At 49.7% G+C, this 21,526-nt stretch overlaps 3 protein-coding genes across 5 annotated transcripts in view; 1 reads left to right on the top strand and 2 right to left on the bottom strand.

Annotated features, from left to right (window-relative positions):
* TPPP3 (tubulin polymerization promoting protein family member 3) overlaps positions 1-21,526 on the bottom strand; it is a 268,538-nt gene that overhangs the window by 163,854 nt on the left and 83,158 nt on the right. The window contains exon 1 of one of the 2 annotated variants that reach the window (XM_050773281.1): positions 16,651-16,654. The exons of the other annotated variant lie outside the window; for it this stretch is intronic. The gene's annotated coding sequence lies outside the window, so the exon portion shown is untranslated. Of the gene's footprint in view, positions 1-16,650; positions 16,655-21,526 lie in introns of those variants that run through there. 2 annotated transcript variants of the gene reach the window in all.
* Positions 1-21,526, bottom strand: part of ATP6V0D1 (ATPase H+ transporting V0 subunit d1) — a 303,274-nt gene that overhangs the window by 113,829 nt on the left and 167,919 nt on the right. The window lies entirely within an intron of this gene.
* The window catches only part of CTCF (CCCTC-binding factor), an 81,663-nt gene continuing 76,069 nt past the window's right edge, over positions 15,933-21,526 (top strand). For both annotated transcript variants that reach the window (XM_050773260.1, XM_050773261.1), the window contains exon 1: positions 15,933-16,110. The gene's annotated coding sequence lies outside the window, so the exon portion shown is untranslated. The remainder of the gene's footprint in view (positions 16,111-21,526) is intronic.

Here is a 21,526-nt window from a genome sequence, read left to right on the forward strand (position 1 = left end):
CTCCTGATCCTCTGCTCCAACACCCTCTGGCTGCGGCCCTGCCTGACACTGGTGTGTCCACACTGCAGCTGTGACAGTGTCATGTGTACTTGCCCTGGAAATCCAGGTGGAAGAAAGCCCAGAGACTGGAACTGGGCTTGGAGAAGAGAGCAGGGGAAAAGGGTGGTTCAGCCGACAGGTGGGGCCTACCCTGGGCCTGGGAACTATGGCCCAAGGTGGAACTAAACTGGAGTTGGCCCAGAAAACACCAAAGGGTGCCAATCCCAGGCTGTGGCCTGGGAGCAAAGGGGAAGGGAAAGGAAAAACAGGAAGGGAAAGGAGGCACGGGGTGGCTGGAGCTTCTGCCCACCAGGGGGCAGCAGATCTGCATCAGCAGATGCCAGGTTTGGGTCTTCTGCAGCTTGGGCAGCTTTCTGCAGAGGGGGCTGAAGGAGCTCCTTGAGGCTGGGTGGCAGGGGAGAGGAGCTCCTTGCAGAGGGGAAGAGCTGGGACCTGGGAGGCAGAAGAGCTGGATGGCTACCCTGTGACCCAAGACAGCAAGTCCCTTCCCTCCCCAGCTGTCTCCCCCTCTGTAATAACAAACCTGCCTGAACTCTGTGATCCCCAACAGCCAGCCAACCTCTGCTGCTTCAGGAAGCAGAGATCCCAGGGGAGGGCTTGCCTTTGCCCTGCCTCACCTCACCCCAGAGCTGCCTGGCCAGTAAATGTGTTAACCCCAGAAGGCTGAGTCCTGTGTGAGGAACTGGAGGGTGGGGTGGGACTTCAGGATGGCAGGACTGTTCTAAGGAGGGGCTGAGGGAGGCCCACACCTGTGGCTAGAGAAACAGGTTCTCCACCCTTCCCCTCTCCCTCAGCACTTCCAGTATCCAGGGGCAAGGAGATGATGCACAGGCAGCACCTCCCCAACTCATTGAGGCCACTCTGATGTCCCAGTGCTTGTGGCAGCAGCTTGGCCTGTGCAGGACATGTCACGTTGGGGAGCCTGCCCCTCAGGAAGAGCCATGAAGTGCCAACAGTCCCCTGGAGGGTGACCCAGATCCCCGGGGAGCCCTGCCCCCAAGTGTTTTAGAGCTAGATATGAAGAGGTTTGGTTGGGGCCTTAACCACCTGCTGGGGAAGCCAAGCTGAGCAGAAAAAACGGCAACAGGAAGGAGCACAGGAAACACCTGTGTGGATGCAGGTGGCTCATTCCAGATGCTAGGGCGAGGGTGGGCAGGGGCAGGCAGGCAGCCCTCTGCACACTGGCGCAGCTCTTTGCTCCCTGGGTAATGAAGGATGGCACGGGATGGTGCAGCTCAGTATTTGGGGTGGTCAGCTGGAGCAGCATGGGGCAGAGGAGGCAAACAAATGATGGAGACCAGCCAGCACCCAAGGCTGGCCACAGCTGGGGCCTGCCCCAGAGGTCCATGCAGGAGGTTGGCAATCCCAGAACTGCCCCTAGCAGCCCTCAGTCCTGAGGACCCCACAGAGGCCCTCTTGTGGTACAGCAGGGCTGTCCACCTGCATCAAAAGCATAGCCTGTCATGGGGGGAAAGAGGAAGTGAACAGTGGTTGACCAGGTCCTGGGAAAGTGCAGATTGGGGTGACTGAGCCAGCACAAGCTCACAGCTCAGTACACAGGAGAGGGCAGGGCTTGGGCAAGAAATGGAGGATGGAAAAATGTCATCATCCCAGCCAAGGGGTCCACTGGGGTTGTCACTGAGAATCCCTGCTCTCCAATGCTGGGAAGGGACAGACCCCTGACTCTCTGTGCTCTGCAAGTCCTGAGGCCAGAGCCTAATATTCAGCTCTAGCCAGGGGTGGGTGTGAGGATCGGAAGGGGACAGGAGCTGGAATGAGGGCACTGTGAGCACAGCCAGGTGAAGCCCATGATGCCTATCTGACTCAGAGCAGCATGGATCAACCCCAAAACAGCCACTCGGCCTCTCTCCATCAGTGGCTTGAAGGCAGGCTGGATGGCCTCCTATACCCAGGCCCATGGCCAGGTTCCTCAGATGGTAGAGGGGCAGGGAGAACCCTTGTCCTCCCACCTCTATATCTCTCCTGACGCCCTCTGCCTCACAGGGGACTCCCACAGGGCAAACCTGCCCATTGCACTCTCCCCCCCGCCCTGCTGTCATGTGGGTCAGGGAGGCACATGTTCCTGCTGTCTGGGACTGAGGACAGTTGGGAGCCCCCTGCCCCAGGTGATGGGCGGTTGATGATACCATCACGAGTCAAAGGTATCAGGGCAGGGAAAGCCTCTGCCCAGCCTCTGAGGGGACAGATGGAAGTGGGCCTCCAAGGCCTGTGACACACTGAGAAGTGCCCTATCAGTTAAGTCCATTGAGGCCACAGTCGTGTCTTGGCCATCATCTCTGAGACTGCCCAGAGGAAAGTGGTCCACGCACACTACAAAACAGGGGCCAGGCTGAAGTAGTCCATGATACAGTTTATTGTGTTGGCAATCGATGGAGTGTACACTCTACTCCCCTCTTTCCTCTTGCCCTCTCCCAACCTTACCTTTCCTCCTGTCTCTCTCTCTTCTTCCTCATGTATTCCAAGCTGCAGGGGACCAAAAAAGAAAGAAAAACGGCACATTTGTGAAGGCAAAGAAGCAGATGGGTTAGCACGTGGGAAGAGGACTGCTGCTTTGTCTCGCCCACAGAGCGGGGGTGCCTTCCTTGTATGTTTCTGTGCCTGGTATGTGGGTACAATTTGCTGAACCCCAGACATATGACCCTCCTTTTCCTCCATACCCCCCTCCCCACCCCCAAACACTCCTGGAGTGTCCCCTTCAGGCCATCCATCTCCCATGGACAGAAGGCTCTTGGCTTGGCTGCAAGGCCTGGCTTTTCTGGGCCTGGGTAATACAGGAGGGTGAGCTTGGGAAGGACTCCCAAGCCTCATATAAACTGCTAATGAAGCACAATCTATCATTTAGAAAATAAGACTGACATTGGCCTACGAGAAAGGGGTCTCTTGTTTCAGAAGGTTGATGGCAGTTGGGTGATGGCCACTACTCTGAGTTTAATGTCAAGGGTCAAGTCTCACTTGTCTCACTTGTCTCCAGATACACACAGGGCATATGGACACTCAGTGAATGCTGACTGAGAGCAGCTGAATTGCTATATGCAACACCTAGATTTCTAGCTGTCTCCTCTTAATCTCCTTACAACCTTCTCCTCCTCCTCAGGCATAGTCTTAAACATCACCTCACAGGGTTCCATTCTAGGCCCTTTTCTCCTCTCTCAAAACACACCCCTAGATGACCTCCCCATTCCACTGACTTCCATCCACATGCTGAGGCTGCATGCCAATCATTCACGTGGTTCTTACCTTGCTTCCAGACCCCCACATCCGACTGCTCACGGGACACTTCCTTTTGAACATCTGGGGCATTTCAAACTCAGCATGCTCAAAATCAGACTCAATATCTTCTCAAAACTTGTTTCTCCTCCAACAGCTCTAGGGGTTACCAATTACCCAGGTATCCAAGCCATACAACAGAGCCTCACCCTTCCTCTTTCCTCTGTACCCACATCCTAGCCATCAGAATCCTCCCAATTAAATGCCCTAAATATATATATTTTTTATATCGAGTCTTGTGCTGTTGCCCAGGCTGAGTGCCGTTGTGTGATCTCGGCTCACTGTAATTTCTGCCTCCAGGGTTCAAGCGATTCTTGTGCCTCAGCCTCTGGAGTTGCTGGGATTACAGATGCCTGCCACCACGCCCAGCTAATTTTTGTATTTTTAGTAGAGACGACATTTCACCTTGTTGGCCAGGCTGGTCTCTAACTCCTAACCCCAAGTGACCCACCCGCCTCAGCCTCCCAAAGTGCTGGGATTACAGGTGTGAGTCACAGCACCTGGCCCATGTATTTCTTTAGGAAGCTGCATGCCCACCTACTCTTGTCACAGGAGCCTGCATTTTCCCTTCTGTAAGACTAATCACACTTCATTGCAATTGCTTACTTTTTTTATTTTTTATTTTTTTGAGATGGAGTTTCACTCTTGTTGTCCAGGCTGGAGTGCAATGGCACGATCTCGGCTCACCGCAACCTCCGCCTCCTGAGTTCAAGTGATTGTCCTGCCTCAGCCTCCCGAGTAGCTGGGATTACAGGCATATGCCATCATACCTGGCTAATTTTGTATTTTTAGTAGAGATGGGGTTTCTCCATATTGGTCAGGCTAGTCTCGAACTCCTTACCTCAGGTGATCCAACCACCTCAGCCTCCCAAAGTGTTGGGATTACAGGCGTGAGCCACTGCACCTGGCCTGCAATTCTTATTTAGTTTGTACCCTCTGGAACATACATTCGTAATATACGCTGACAATTTTACTGGGTAACCACCCAGGTCTGAGGTGGGTGCCTTCCCTCTGGAACTTGGTCCAAGTGTTTTGTTTTGTTTTTGAGATGGGGTCTTGCTCTGTTGTCCTTGCTGGAGTGCAGTGGTATGATCATAGCTCACCGTAACTTTGAACTCATGGGCTCAAGGGATCCTTCTGCCTCAGCCTACCAAGTAGCTGGGACTATAGGCACACGCCACTATGCCCTGCTAAAGAGGGGGTCTCGCTATGTTGCCCAGGCTGGCTTCAAGTGATCCTTCCACCTTGGCCTTCTAAAGTGCTGGGATCACAGGTATGAGCCATCACACCCAGCCTTTTTTTTTTTTTTTAACAGCTCTTTTTGAGATTTAGTGCACAACCATGCAATTCAACCATTTAAAGTGTACAATTTGGCCAGGTGCAGTGGCTCATGTCTGTAATCCCATCACTTTTGGAGGCCAAGGCAGGTGGATCACCTGAGGTCAGGAGTTCCAGACCAGCCTGGCCAACATGGTGAAACCCCATGTTGTCTCTACTTAAAAAATACAAAAATTAGCTGGGCATGGTAGCAGATGCTTCTAATCCCAGCTACTTGGGAAGCTGAGGCAGAAGAATCTCTTGAACCTGGGAGGCGGAGGTTGCAGTGAGTTAGATCATGCTACTGCACTCCAACCTAGATGACAGAGCAAGACTCCATCTCAAAAAAAAAAAAAAAAAAGTGTACATTTCAATGGCTATTAGTATATTCAAAGCTGCACAGCCATCACCACCATTTTAGAACATTTTCATCAACCCAAAAAGAAACCCTGCACCCCTTAGCTGTCATCCCTACGCTTCCATATTCTCCCTACCCCCAGGCAACCACTAATCTACTTTCTGTCTCTACAGATTTGCCTATTCTGGATATGTCTTACAAATGAAATCAGGTTAGGGCTTTCCAACTTACCCAGTTCTAAGATTCACCTGAGAACTTCCCTGGAGATTCCAATGCAGCAGGTCTGGCGTGGGGCCAGCAAATTCTCTATTTGTTCAGGCTGCATCTGCCTTTGCTATGCCCAGCACCCAAGGCCAGATACACAGTAAGTGGTCCAGAAATATCTTTTGATGAACACCTCTAAAACCTGTCTCTAGCTCTGGTTTCCCTTAAATACACCTCCTCAACTGATGGCCTTGTCTTATCTCAAAAGCAACCTGAAAAGCACTTTGAGTGTGAAAGTACCATATGTTCAGTGTGGAAAAAGCCTGGAAACTCAAAAACACTCTCCCTAGTCCCCCCATGGGGCATAGTGCTTTAGAATGCACTTTCACCACCAGGATCCCAATTAAGGAATGGAACAGAAGCCTGAGGAGGGGACAACAGAGGGAGGGAGGACTGAGGTCAGACTGGTGGAGGAAGCAAGCAAGCTGAATCCAGAGGCCAGAGGGGGCAGTTACAGATGAGGCTGAGGGGATGAGCAGGGGCTTGGTCATGGGGGGCCTTGTGGTGTGGCTGAGGAGTTTGGAATTTATCCCAGGGTACTGGGGAGCCACCCGTGGGCTTGATGCAGGGGGCTTTTGTGATCACGTTTGTGCTTTGGAAAGGTCACTCTGGCAGCTGTGAGAGGGAGAAGGCCAGAAGCAGGGAGGAGCCTGCAGTTACCATTAGAAGAAGCAAGAGTCTGGGCGTGGTAGCTCACGCTTGTAATCACAGCACTTTGGGAAGCTGAAGCAGGTGGATCACTTGAGCTCAGAAGTTCAAGACCAGCCTGGGCAACATGGCAAAACCCCATCTCTACAAAAAATATAAAAATTAGCTGGGCATAGTGGTGTGCGCCTATAGCATCATCTACTGAGGAGGCTGAGGCAGGAGAACTTGAGCCCGGGAGGTCAGGGCTGCGTGAGCCGTGATTGCACCGCTGCATGACAGCCTGGGCAACAGAGTGAGACCCCATTTCAAAAAAAAAAAAAAGCAGCAGCAAGAGTAGCCTGGGCCAGAGTGCGTATAAGCTAGAAGCAGAGGTTCGAAAGTCATGCTCACTTTAGCATGCGGTTTCATATGACTACTGTGATGTCCAGTGACCACTCCATTCTTTTTTTTTTTTTGAGATGGAGTCTCGCTCTGTCGCCCAGGCTGGAGTCCAGTGGCACGATCTCAGCTCACTGCAAGCTCCACCTCCCGGGTTCACGCCATTCTCCAGCCTCAGCCTCTTGAGTAGCTGGGACCACAGGCGCCCACCACCACACTCGGCTAATTGTTTTTGCATTTTTAGTAGAGACGGGGTTTCACCATGCTAGCCAGGATGGTCTTGATCTCCTGACCTCATGATCCGCCCACCTCAGCCTCCCAAAGTGCTGGGATTACAGGCGTGAGCCACCGTGCACAGCCTACACTTCCTTTTTCATCCTTGACTTTTACCTACTAATACTCGAGGTTTAGTCTGATATCTTCACACTAACATAAAACGAAATAGAAGGCACTCAAAGGCTACGGACATCCTCTATCTATCTCTGGTATTACCTAACCTCGAACATAGACCTTGGTCCTAAGCAGTTATTCAGGACATACTTACAGATTAATAAGTCATCACCTAAATACCTCTGCTGCCTGCCTGAGAGCCTAAAGTTTCCACAATTAAAGCCCTTCCCAGCCTGGGCAACATAGCGAGACCCTGTCTCTATAAATAATTTTTTTTTTTTTTTAATTAGCCGAACATGGTGCATGTGCCTATAGTCCTAGGAGGATTGCTCAGGAGGATTGCTTGAGCCCAGGAGTTAAAGGCTGCAGTGAGCTATGATTACGCCATTGCACTTCAGCCTGGGCGACAGAGTGAGATCCCATCTTTTTTGTTTTTTTTCTTCTGAGACAGTCTCGCTCTGTTGTCCAGGCTGGGGTGCAGTGATGTAATCTCGGCTCACTGTAGCTTCCACCTCCCAGTTTCAAGTGATTCCCCTGCCTCAGCCTCCTGAGTAGCTAGGATGACAGGCATGCGCCACCATGCCCAGCTACTTTTTGTATTTTTACTAGAGACGGGGTTTCACCATGTTGGTCAGGCTGGTCTCGAACTCCTGACCTCGTGATGCACCCACCTCAGCCTCGCAAAGTGCTGGGATTATAGGCATAAGCCACCACACCAAGCCTACAGTCCCCCATTTTTTGGGGGGATATGTTCCAAGCTGTCTGGTGGATGTCTGAAATCAAGGATAGTCCTGAACCCTATATATGCATATGCATTATCAATCTGATAACCGAGATGGCTACTAAGTGGCTAACAGGTGGGTAGCGTATACAGCATGGGTACGCTGGACAATGGAACGAGTCACATTCCCAGCAGTATGCAGCAGGATGTTGTGAGATTTCACCACTCTACTCAGAATGGTGTGCAATTCAAAACTTATGAATTGTTTATTTCTGGAAGTTTCCATTTAGTATTTTCAGACTGCAGTTGACCATGGGTAACCGATAGCAGAAAATAGCAGAAACTGAAGCTGTGAACAAGGCGGGGGACTACTGTACTCATTCTGATTTTGCCAACAAGTTGCTGGACAACCCTGAGCAAGTCACTTCATTTCTGAATTTAGGACATCAAATAGAGCTGTGAGCATCACTTGAAAAGGCAGACATGAAGGTGTTTTGCAAAATGAAAAATATAGAGATGGATTATAAAGGGTGATCCATGCATGTTTGGAAAAGTAAGTAACAGTGCAGAAAACAAAATCAACTTCTAAAACATTGGATGTAGGTCTAGGAACAGTCCTTTATACTTTAGAGAGCAGTCATTTGAGCTGAGAGGTAAAAAAGAAATATGGCTGGCTGGGGTAACCCCAGCACTTTGGGAGGCTGAGGGGGGCAGATCACAAGGTCAGGAGATTGAGTCCATCCTGGCTAACACAGTGAAACCCCATCTCTACTAAAAATACAAAAACATTAGCTGGACATGGTGGCACACACCTGTAGTCCCAGCTACTCGGGAGGCTGAGGCAGAAGAATTGCTTGAACCTGGGAGGCGGGAGCTGTAGTGAGCCAAGATCTCGCCACTGCACTGCAGCCTGAGTGACAGAGCAAGACTCCATCTCAAAATAAATAGGCCGGCACAGCTCACGCCTGTAATACCAGCTCTTCGGGAGGCTGAGGTGGGCAGATCACCTGAGGTCGGGAGTTCGAGACCAGCCTGACTAACGTGGAGAAGCCCCGTTTCTACTAAAAATACAAAATTAGCCGGCCATCGTGGTGCATGCCTGCAATCCCAGCTACTTGGGAGACTGAGGCAGGAGAATCGCTTGAACCCAGGAGGTGGAGGTTGTGGTGAGCCAAGATCGTGCCATTGCACTCCAGCCTGGGCAACAAGAGTGAAACTCCATCTCAAAAATAAACGAATAAATAAATAAATAAGGCTTTCACAGGGGTCTGAAAAAAGCAGACATTAATAAGGAAAAAAACTCCTACAGTCTAGGCAGATGATACAGAAGGATGAGTCTTTAAAATGTTACAAGAGACTGGGCTTGGTGGCTCATGCCGGTAATCAGCACTTTGGGAGGCCAAGGCAGGTGGATCGTGAGGTCAGGAGATTGAGACCAGTTTGGCCAACATGGTGAAACCCCATCTCTACCAAAAATACAAAAATTAGCCGGGCATGGTGGTGCGTGCCTGTAATCACAGAAATTTGAGAGGTTCAGGCAGGAGAATCACTTGAACCTGGGAGGCAGAGGTTGCAGTGAGACAAGATTGCACCACTGCACTCCAGGCTGGGCAACGGAGCAAGACTCCATCTTGGGTAAAAAAAAAAAAAAAAAAAAAAAAAAAAATTAAAATGTTAGAAGTGGTTATGCTTGGTGGTTTATGTTGGTAGACAATGAAAGCTTTCCAAATGTCTTTAAAAGTTTAGCATCACTACTCTACACCCTCATCCAATGGTGTAAGATGACTTGCTGTCCCCCAAATACTCTTGTAGACTTTTATGCCTTTGATCATGGCTCTTTACCTTACATGTCTTGTGTCACTTGTTAATGCCTTGTTAATCCTTTAGACCCAGCTGAAATGAGATACTCCTGGAGTGATTTACTCCTTTAGCTGTGAGCTCATTTCTTTCCACTATAACAATTATTGCATTAATTTTTTATGTGTTTGTTTTCACCAGTTTTACTAGTTAAATTTTGAGTCCAAGGGCAGGAAACACATCGTGAGTCATCTTTGAATCTCCAGTGCCTAGAACAGGAAGCTGCACACAGCAGGTATTCAACAATTACTTGGTGAGCTGCATCATGTCTCACACATGTTCTCAATAGGTATAGAGAAAACAGGAGTGTTCACATGTAACTTTAGGCCTTACCCCAGATAGGGCAGGAAGATTCCTGCCCATTGTATCTTAGAAAATCAACACGTCTCCCCTTCATTTGTTGATTATCTTGATTAAAGAGTTTTTTAAAAAACATGTAAATGATCATAATCGTTGCAAGCTTTACAGGGGTAATAATAGGAGCCAAGGAAGATCTTGGAAATACAATTGTTCTGAGAATTATAGGATAATGATTTCTGGCCGGGTGCAGTGGCTCATGCCTGTAATCCCAGCACTTTGGGAGGTTGACGTAGAAGGATTGCTTCACACCAGGAGTTCGAGACCACCCTGGGCAACATAGTAAGACCCCCATCTCTACAAAAAACAAAAAAACTTAGCTAGGTGTGTTGGCACTCGCCTATAGTCCCAGCAACTCGGAAGCCTGAGGCAAAGTTTGCAGTGAGCAGAGTTCGCCACTGCACTCCACACTCCAGCCTGGGTGACAGTGGACAATGCGACCCTGTCTCCAAAAAATAAAAATAAAAAAGCTTTACTTGCATTTTCTTGTCTAATCCTTACGGCTGTATCAAGCACAATTATCATCCCATTTTATTTATTTATTTTTTTGAGACCGAGTCTCCTCTGTTGCCCAGGCTAGAGTGCAGTGGCGTGATCTTGGCTCACTGCAACCCCTGCCTTCCAGGTTCAAGCAGTTCTCCCGCCTCAGCCTCCTGAGTAGCTGGGATTACAGGCACCCACATGGCTAATTTTTGTATTTTTGTAGAGACAGGGTTTCACCATGTTGGCTAGGCTGGTCTTGAACTCCTGACCATAGGTGATCCGCCTGCCTTGGCCTCCCAAAGTGCTGGGATTACAGGCATGAGCCACTACACCCGACCTATCATCCCATTTTATAGAAGACAAACTTATAGTTGAGTTGTTACTAATTCAACAGAGACCACACAGCTAATAAGAAACCAAAACTAGACTTGAATCCCAAACAATCTAATTCCAGCATCCAGAGAGGGTGACATTAAACATTTAAGTTATATGACTAACACTGCTTAATCTAATTAACTGCTCATCAAATATTTCTAGTAATTTGGCTTCCCAGGATGCTCTCCTATAGGGGATCGATATGCCTTTCGCCAGCACGGGGACAATGGTCTACTTGCCTGTTGCTAACAGCACTCTGCTTATCTAGCAAGTGCCTATGCACCTGACAAGTCCCTGAGGAAGGAATCTGCTCTTACGGTACAAACCACATTGGGTTTCTGGTTCTGTATGTGAGGCTCAGGGCCAGATCTTTCTTTTTTTTTTTTAAGACAGAGTCTCGCTCTGTCCCCAGGCTGGAGTGCAGTGGTGCGATCTCAGCTCACTGCAACCTCCGCCTCCCAGGTTCAAGCGATTCTCCTGCCTTAGCCTCCTGAGTAGCTGGGACTACAGGCACCTGCCACCACGTCCAGCTAATTTCTGTATTTTTAGTAGAGACGGGATTTCGCCATGTTGGCCAGGATAGGCTCGATCTCTTGACCTTGTGATCCGCCCACCTCGGCCTCTGAAAGTGCTGGGATTACAGGTGTGAGCCACCATACCCGGCCTAGCTTTATTTTTATCACCTCAACTGTTTCGCAGCCTCTCATCATATTTTCCCTCAGCTTGCTTCTTTCCAGCCTCAAACATCCTATCCCTTTTGTTTGGCCTTCTGTTCGTCTTTGGAGCTGACTCCATAAAGTAGGACACATCATGATTTACCATAAAGAGAAGAAAATATTTTATTTATTTATTTTTGAGATGAAGTCTTGCTCTGTCATCCAGGGTGGTATACAGTGGCGCAATCTTGGCTCACTGCAACCTCCGCCTCCCAGGTTCAAGCAATTCTGCCTCAGCCTCCCAAGTAGCTGGGACTATAGGCGCTCCACCACACCTGGCTAATTTTTATATTTCCAATAGAAATAGGGTTTCACCATGTTGGCCAGGCTGGTCTCAAACTCCTGATCTCAGGTGATCCGCCTGCCTTGGCCTCCCACAGTGCTAGGATTGTAGGTGTGAGCCACTGTGCCCAGCCAGAAAATATTTTATTTTCTTCCTTCCTTAGTGATCCTTCGCATTTTCTCAGCCCTATGTGAGAGCAGTACATAGGGTCCTTGTCTTCAGAAAGCAGGCTCCAAGGCCACTTGGACCCCATTCCTGACTTTTGATGCCTCAGAGATCATAGAGTTGTAAATATAATTAATATATAGTTGTAAATATAATCATAAATATAGCTGAGGGTTTTTTCCCTCTAAATCCACTGCCTCAGGCTGGGTGTGGTGGCTTACCTCTGTAATCCCAAGACTTTGAGAGGCTGAGGTAGGCAGATATCCTGAGATCAGGAGTTCGAGACCAGCCTGGCCAATATGGTGAAACCCAGTCTCCACTAAAAATATAAAAAATTAGCCAGGAGTGGTAGTGCACACCTGTAGTCCCAGCTACTCAGGAGGCTGAGGCAGAATTGCTTGAACCCAGGAAGTAGAAGTTGCAGCGAGCTGAGATCGAGCCACTGCATTCCAGCCCAGGTGACAGTAAGACTACATCTAAAAATAAAATAAAATAAAATAATCAATCCACTACTTCATATTTGCCTATATGAAAGCTTTAGGTGTTCTTGTAGTCTACTCTTAAAGAAGATGGGGACAGGTGTGGTGGCTTACACCTATAATCCCAGCACTTTGGAAGGCCAAGACAGTATTGCTTAAGCCTGAGACCAGCCTGGGCAACACAGTGAGACCTCATCTCCACAAAAGAAAAGGGGGAAAAAAAAAAAGGAAGATGATTTGAGGTAAAATCTTAAGAGAAAGTGAACTAATTAGTTTATTAATGTTACTAGAAAGAAAATCTAAAGTTTAAATGCAAGTCAGCTTTTAATTTTTTTTTAATCTTTGAGACCATGTCTTGCTCTGTCACTCAGGCTAGAATACAGTGGTGCAATCAAGGCTCACTGCAGCTTCAACCTCCTAGGCTCAAGTGATCCTCCTGCCTCAGCCTCCCAAGTAGCTGGGACTACAGGTGCACACCACCACGTTCAGTTAATTTTTTGTAAAGATGGGATTTTGCCATGTTACCCAGGCTGGTCTCAAACTCCTGGGCTCAAGTGATCCACCTACCTTTGCCTCCCAAAGTGCTGGGATTACAGGCATGAGCCACTGTGCCTGGCCTATTTTTTATTTTTTTGAGACAGGGTCTTGCTTCATCACCCAGGCTGGAGTACAGTGGCACACACATGGCTCCCTGTAGCCTTGACCTCCTGGGCTCAAGCGATACTCCCACCTCAGCCTCCCAAGTAGCTGGGACCACAGTCATATGCCACCACACTCAGCTAATTTTTAAATTATTTTGTATAAACAGGGTCTCCCTATGTGAAAGTCACCTTTTTTGTTTTTAATACATAAGTTCCTAAGTATACCAGGAGCTATTTGGGCTGAGGAGAGTGCAAAATGCAAGTATTCCAGAGGCATCTGTTTGGTAATTTTCCTCTAAGTTTGTCTTTTCTTTATGTCTGAGTCCTAATGTGTACATAAGAGGCAAATGGGATAACTTGGTTTCTACAAAAAGAAGGGTCAGGTGTAAATTTTCCAAATACTTCACACATTCCTAAAATAGTATCTAATGGTATAAGGTAAGTAACTGGGATTAGAAATGAGAAAACTTGCCGGGTGCGGTAGCTCGTGCCTGTAATCCCCAGCACTTTGGGAGGCCGAGGCGGGCGGATTACCTGAGGTAGGGAGTTCAAGCCCAGCCTGACCAACATGGAGAAACCCCATCTCTACTAAAAATACAAAATTAGTTGGGGTGGTGGCGCATGCCTGTAATCCCAGCTACTCAGGAGGATGAGGCAGGAGAATCGCTTGAACCCAGCAGGTGGAGGTTGTGGTGAGCCGAGATCATACCACTGCACTCCAGCCTGGGCAATAAGAGCGAAACTCCGTCTCAAAAAAAAAAAAAGGAGAAAACTTGGGTCCTGGTGTTGAGAAGCTATACTATCGCTTTTCTTCATGTCTGTACCCAAGCAGCTGAATGTTGGAGAAAAACGAACACACTGGGCCAACTGGTTTACCTTTAACGTTATGATCACAAACCTCAGATGAGCACCCAATGCCACCAAGGCAATCCTGTTAAGGACTTGCCTTCCCTCTCCCCTGCATTTGCATCTGTCTTCACTTTTGTTGCCCTTATCATGAATGGAAACATCCCTGTTCCTCTCCAAGGTCAACCCTCCCTGTTTCCTTACATCTTCTCATGGATTTCACTCCTATATGGGTCAAGCAAGCCTTCTCTCTCCTGGATCACCCATCTTTCTTCCCCACTGTATCCCTCCCAACGGCACATAAACATGCTCTGGGAATCCTACCATCTTTATTATTTTTTGAGATAGAGTCTCGCTTTGCTGCCCAGGCTGGAGTGCTGTGGCGCAATCTTGGCTCTCTGCAACCTCTGCCTCCCGGGTTCAAGCAATTCTCCAGCCTCAGCCTCCCAAGTAGCTGGGATTACAGGCACGTGCCACCATGCCCAGCTAATTTTTGTATTTTCAGTAGAGACGAGGTTTCACCATATTGGCCAGGCTGGTCTCGAACTCCCGACCTCAAGTGATTCACCTGCCTTGGCCTCCCAAAGTGCCAGGATAACAGGCGAGCCACCGCGCCTGGCCCGTAGCATCTTTTAAAACATCTCTTCTTTCTATTATCTATCCCCAAACTTATCTGGTCCCTTCACAGCAAAACCTCTCTCAAATTGCATACATGTGCTGTCTCCATTTCCCCACTTTCCTGGTCACTCTTCAACCCAATCCGGTCAGGTCCACCTCCCTGATATACCCACATCAATCAAGCCAAGGCCATCAATGACATTCTCCAGTGACTTGCAAGGTGACCCAATCCAACAGCCATATCTCTGGCCCAAGTTTATCACACTGCTCAGCGGATGCCTCCTACCTGAAACCTTCTCTGCCCAGGGATTCCACAACTCAGCGCTAGATTTCATGACTTCCTAGATGCTCCCTTTCAGACTCCTTCTCCATTACCCTTCCAATATTGGAGTGCCCCAGGATTTGGCTATGGAATTTCTCTTCACTCTTTCCTTCAAGCCAAGCCAGGGGTCGTAAACTGACAGCTCATCTGTGTGGTTTAATCAGCTCATGAAGTGTAAAAGCATCTGATTCAGTTGCTAACATCTAAAAACTCTGGAGATTTGACATCTTAAAAATACAGATTTTTTTATTCCTTTAGGGAAAAAAAAAAAACAGAGTATCTGTTATTGGGCCAGCATTCTCACAACGGAACGGTCAGCTGGATGGGGCAGAAGCTGCTCCCTAGATGCTGGGTCCATTTGATATCTAATGGAAGAATCATATTCCCTGTAAGTACCAAAAGGCTCTCCTCCCAGAGCCACCAGCACCTTGCAGTCAGTTCTTGGTCAACTTGACTGCAGGTTGGGAAGGGTCCGTAGGTGCCTCCTGGGGAGGGGTGGGACTGAATGCCTCCGCTCACAGAGAACAGCTCTCCCGTACAGACAAGAAATGTACGTTTCAGTGCTAAATACAGAAAGACCTTTCGGTAAATAAGGCGACTGCTATGATCGTGTTAAAGCATCAAGTCTGGTCTTCCGCTGCCTCTCCGGGCTGAGGTGGCTTGGGGACACCCAGAGGAAGCCCTCCTACTCTTCTCTCGCACCCACTTTTAGGTGGCCCTCTTCTAGGTCGGAGAGATCATCAAAAGCCGCTGAGCAAGGACAGCCTTTCCAGCCGTCGCTCGCGAGGACGGAGCTAGGAGCGCGCGGGAACCGACCCGGCCTTACTCGGTGGCGGGCAGCTGTGAGACGTTCGGAAGGCGGGTCGGGCCTGGCTGGGGCGGAGACTGGGCGGGGCCGGGCCCAGGAGCCTCCTCTGCTCCACCGGCCGGCCCCGCGCGCGCTTCCTCCAGCCACCCCCCATTTCCCCAACCCTGTACGGGTTCAAGGGGCCGGAGACAGCAGCTGGGGAATCAGGTCAAGCGGACTGGATCCGGCACCGCCCAGGGGCGGCGGCCTCCGCCCAGGAAGCCCCACCCAGCGGGAGCCGGGACGCCGCGGCGCCGGCAGAGCCCACGCGCGACCCGGCGAGGGCGCGGAAGGGCGCGTGCAGCGTGACGACGCGACTCGCGGCGCGTCCCGTGACGCCATCGCGCCCGCTTTTGAAAGTTGGCGCCCGGGGCCGCCTCCCATGCTGCCCTGCGCCAACCCCTCCCCTCACCTTTCCTCCCCCGCCCTCTACTCGCCGCCCGGCCGGCCCCCCCACCCGTCCCTTCCCTTATCAGCACCCGCGGCCCCGGCAGCGCCGACGCAGGCGCACTGCACCGCGCCGCCGCCATTTTGTGTCCGAGCCTGTGGAGCGATTAAACCGTGCGCGGAGCTGCTTCTTTGGCGGCAGCGGCGGCGGCGGTAGCCGGTGCGGACGCGCGGAGCTCGCCGGAGACGCCGGGTGGCCGGAGCCGTGGAGCGGCGGCGGAGCGGGCGCCGCGGGGGGTGTGGCGCGGAGGTAAGGGGGCCCGGGGTGGAGGAGGTTTCGCGGGCCGCCTCTAGGTGTCACGATGGGGCCGCTCCGGTCGGCGCTGGCTGCAGCCCGGCGCCAGCGCCGCCGCCGGGGGGTGTTTGTCTCCCTCTACCGTCCCTGCTGCGGCGCGGCCGCCGCCATTGCCCGTCGCCGCCGTGGCCTGGCCGCCCCCCCACCCCCACGCCCGTCCGCTAGGCCTCCCTCCTGGCAGCGCGCTAGGCCTTGGGCGGCGGCAGAGGCAGAGGCCCGCGCGCCCGGCGACTCCATTTTCCTTCCTTTGTCTCTGCCCTCGAGGCCGGTTCTTGGCCGGCCGATCGCCCGGCCGCGGCCCGCCCTCTGTCCTGTGTCCTCCGCCCCTCCTGTGGCGGGTGGCACCAGCTGAGACGCTATCTCCGCGTCCCGGCTTCGGCGCCCGCCTAGCTAAAGGGTTCGGACCCACTGCCACCGCGCGCTCAACCAGGTCCCGGTGCCGTATGGGTGTCGGGCCCTGGCCGTCGCGTCTCGGGCTGCCCCTCCTCCAGCCCGCCCCGTCCCCGGAACCTACCCTGCCGCCCTGCGTGCCTCCCCAGCTGCTTGGCTGCTCGGCGGTCGCTCCCAGTCCGCGCGTCGCCGCTGCTGGTCTCCGTCTCCGCCGAGTGGCGCAGGCGGCGCTGCAGCGGCTGCGAGCAGAGGGACCCCAGAGCTGCCGAGAGCTCCCTCTGCAAGGCTGGCTGAGCTGCTCGCACCTCTACGCCGCCTGAGCGGGCGGGGGGACGCGCGCTCGCCGCCCCCGCTGCGCCCCCAAACTCGCGCCCGGGCTCCTGGCCGGACCCGACCGGTGCGGGCCCCCCTTCAGGGGGCGGAAAAGATGCGAGTTCCGCACCAAGTAGTTTTTATCCATCCGGGTTCGGACTCCCCAGCCCCTTGGAGTGATGGCAACCTGACTGTGCGCTCAGAGATCTCAAAGGGACTGAAACTTAAATTTCACTCTGATCTCAAGTGACGTGACAAATTTCTGAATTTGGGAGTATGGGCTGAGTCCTTAGAGTTTCCCTCCCGCTTTAAAATGTCCTCACATTAACTTAGTACCTGATGCTCTAGGGCTAGGCGAAGGCGGTTCTGCCCCGGGATTGTGCAACTCGATCTAGAGCGCCAGTAGGGCAGAATGAATTTATTCTTGACTGGTAATTTGCCCATACGATGAAATATGAGGGTTGATGTTGTAATTGAATCCTGGGTCACTTGCTGCAGATGGTTTATAAATATCTACGCCTAATGTAACTACTGTTTAGTAGGAGACTTCCTGTAGCCCCGAGTTCAGCGTTAAGTAAACATTCTCGCATACGTAGTCTTTATACTTTGAGTTTCAATCAACTAGGAAAGTTAAAACTCCAAGTCCGCATAGGTGGGAAAGGAGGTTAAACAGGGCATATATTTAAATTTATTCGGTCCTTAAGTTTTCTTCACTAAAAAGCTTCCCGTTGAATTGCGGGAGTCTTTTGCTTTTCCTTAAATATTCTAGTGCCTTAATATAGTTCAGTGCAGCAGTGGCTGTATCAGTTTGGGTTGTTTTGGAGAAAAAAAAGTCTGGATTAACATCTTTTTAGGAAGGAAGCTATGTTAAGTTTATGAAGAAATTAAACAGCCTGATCCTAACCAAAGTTGTCCAGTCCACTGTATGTAATCTCAATCTGTAGCTCCTCACTGCAGTCCTCTTCGTAGGCACGCTTTCTACGTCTCCTTTTGGAACCCTGCAATATGTTCCTGCTGCCCCTCTTCCTGAATAAAATTGGAATGAGTAAATGCAGTAGCGTTGATTGATAGACTTGGGAATAGAATCACCTTTATCTAATATATTAATCCAATTGTGTAATTTATTGCATTCTTTTGTGACTTTGTTTTCCTTTTGAAATTGTGGTTAAGTGGCATGTTTTATTTAAGCTCAATATTGAGTTAAAAATTAAAATACAGCAGGTGTGTAATTGAGCCAGGAGTAAAGCTTGTTTTCCCGGGTTAGTACTGTGCTCCATAGACCATATTTTACTTCTTGGTTTGGTTGTTTCATATGCAGTCATCGGCTTCTTGAGTTTATACATCATTTATGCTGTTTTAGTGGGATAGACCTTTTCCACATAGTTGCTATCCTTTGAAATTCCCATATGCCAGGAATCATACTTTGTCTTGTTTTTATTAGAAAACTAAATCTACAGAGAGAATAAATTGAGGATGAAATGATATGTCAGGGTAACCCAGAAGACTTTTTTTTTTTTTTTTTTTTTTTTGAGACGGAGTCTCATTCTGCTGCCTAGGCTGGAGCGGCAGTGGTGCAATCTTTTCTCACTGCAACGTCCGCCTCCCAGATTCAAGCAATTCTCCTGTCTCCGCCTCCCAAGTAGCAGGAATTACAGGCCCGCGCCACCACACCCGGCTAATTTTTGTATTTTTAGTAGAGACGGGGTTTCACAATGTTGGCCAGGCTGGTCTCGAACTTCTGACCTCAGATGATCCACCCGCCTCCGCCTCCCAAAGTGCTGGGATTCCAGGCATGAGCCATCTCGCCAGGCCAGGACCTATTATTTAAATCGGTGATAGGAGGATGATTAAAACAGGAATGTTTGCTTACATAAGAAAATACTGTCTATTTAAGAGTACTTCTGGCTGGGTGCGGTGGCTCACACCTGTAATCCCAACACTTTGGGAGGCCGAGGCGGGTGAATCATGAGGTCAGGAGATTGAGACCATCCTGACTAACACGGTGAAACCCTGTCTCTACTAAAAATACAAAAAATTAGCCAGGCATGGTGGCATGCACTGTAGTCCAAGCTACTAGGGAGGCTGAGGCAGGAGAATCGCTTGAACCTAGAAGGTGGAGGTTGCAGTGAGCCCAGATCGCGCCACAGCACTCCAGCCTGGGCAACAGAGCGAGACTCCATCTCAAAAAAAAAAAAGTAGTTGTAAAGGTTAACTTTAGCGGGATCTATTCAACCTATGTAAGAATTTAGGAGGTGAAGTTATCCTTAAGATGCATTCAAATTCTAAGAGCTTTAGGGTTTTATTTTAAAGTACACATGCAAATGAGGGCACTCACCTGGGACTTGTGAGTGGCTTGGGGAGTTCCTTGGTGGAAGCCACTTGTGCCTGACTTAAGGCCCTGGGGTGGAATCTTGGGCAGAGCCTTGTAGGCTGGTGCTTGCTGGCCAAGAGTCACCTCTAGAGACTCTTTTTTTAGCTTCAGGGATGCTGCTGCTGTCACAACCACTCCACATCATCTATGTTATAGAATCCACCTAATTTTTTAAAACTAGACCATCTGTCTGCCTAATTTACCTGTCTTGGCTCCAGATGACTGTTTTGCCAACAATTAGACCCCTCTTCAAACAACTCAGATGCATTATGATTTAAAAAAGAACAGTAATGGCAAATAATGTATAACTTTGAAGACCATGGTTCTCAACTGATGTGTAGATTTGTAGGTGGGACATGGTGGCTTACACTTGTAATCCCAGCACTTTGGGAGGCTGAGGCGGGCGGATCACCTGAGGTCAGGAGTTTGAGACCAGCCTGGCCAACATGGTGAGACCCCATCTGTACTAAAAACACAAAAAATAGCTGGGCGTGGTGGCATGTGTCTGTAATCCCAGCTACTCAGGAGGCTGAGGCAGGAGAATCGCTTGAACCCTGGAGGCAGAGGTTGCAGTGAGTTGAGATCGCGCCATTGCACTCCAGCCTGGTTGACAGAGTGAGACTGTGTCTCAAAAAAAAAAAAAAAAAAGATTTGTCTTACCGCATTTATTTTGTTGTTGTTGTGGGTTTTTTTTTTTTCTTGAGATGGAGTCTCGCTCTGTCTCCCAGGCTGGAGTGCAGTGGCATGATCTTGGCTCACTGCAAGCTCTGCCTCCTGGGTTCACGCCATTGTCTTGCCTCAACCTCCTGAGTAGCTGGGAGGACTATAGGCGCCCACCACCATGCCCGGCTAATGTTTTGTATTTTTAGTAGAGGCTGGGTTTCACTGTGTTAACCAGGATGGTTTCGATCTCCTGACCTTGTGATCTGCCTGCCTTGGCCTCCCAAAGTTCTGAGATTACAGATGTGAGCCACCATGCCCAGCCTGTGGGGTTTTTTTGTTTTGTTTTGTTTGTTTTAAGACAGGGTCTTGCTCTTTTACCTAGACTGGAGTGCGGTGGTGTGATCACAGCTCGCTGCAGCCTCCACCTCCCTGGCTCAAATGATCCTGCCACCTCAGCTTCCTGGGTAGCTGGGACTAATTTTTTCTAGAGACAGGTTTTTGTCATGTTGCCTACCCAGGCTGGTCTCAAACTCGTGGGCTCAAGCAATCTGTCTGCCTTGGCCTCCCAAAGTTCTGGGATTAGGTGTGAGCCACTGTGCCCAGCCCATTTTTTTTTAAACACCTGTAAACTTTGTGTAGTCTATCTTTGTATCTTCCCTGATAGTATCTTTGTGCATTTTCTCAGTGATTTAATATTTGAATGCAAAGGTGTGGCACTGCATATAGACTGCCAAAATACAGTCCAAAGATCAGGGTTAGGATGATATTCTTTCACACGTGATCCTTGTTTTTGGTCACTCTTGGAATTTTCGGGGGCAGAAAATTTCATTCCCTTTGAGGTATGCTAGTAATAATAACGGACTTCAATACAGAAGTGTTGCTTGGACTAACTACGCTAATCACCTATTTCTGTTACTAAAAATTGTCTCTCAACAGAGGAGACTAGCTTCATCTAAGAGAGTATTATATCAGTTTTGTGGAGTTTAGCTAATTGTGAGATGGATTTCCTCTTAGAAGATGTACCTCATATGCCAAATTTTTTGGAAACTTTTTTAAAAATACATTTTAATTGAGGCAGGGTCTTACTCTGTTGCCCAGGTTAGAGTGCAGTGGCATGATAATAGCTCACTGCAGCCTTGAACTCCTGGGCTCAAGCAGTCTTCCTGCTGCAGCCTCCCAAGTAGCTGATACTATTGGCGTGTGCCACCATGCCCAGCTGATTTTTTAAAATTTTTTTGTAGAGACAGGATCCTACTATGTTGCTCAGGCTGGTCTTGAACTCCTGGACTCAAGCAAGTCTCCCACCTCAGCTTCCCAAAGTGTTGACATTACAGCTGTGAACCACCATACTGGGCTTTTTTTTTTTTTTTTTTTTTGAGACAGGTTGTCACCCTGTTGCCCGCACTGCAGTGCAGTGGTGTGATCATGGCTCACTGCAGCCTTGTCCCCCACCTCCCCCAAGTGATCCTCCAACCTCAGCCTTCCAAGTAGTCGGGACCACAGGCACACATCACCATGCCTGGCTTATATATATGTATACATACATACACACACACACACGTGTGTATATATATGTGTATATGTGTGCATATATATATATTTTTTAAGATGGAGTTTGCTCGGTCGCACAGGCTG

Source organism: Macaca thibetana, chromosome 20, assembly GCF_024542745.1.
Source record: "Macaca thibetana thibetana isolate TM-01 chromosome 20, ASM2454274v1, whole genome shotgun sequence".
NCBI lineage: Eukaryota > Metazoa > Chordata > Mammalia > Primates > Cercopithecidae > Macaca > Macaca thibetana.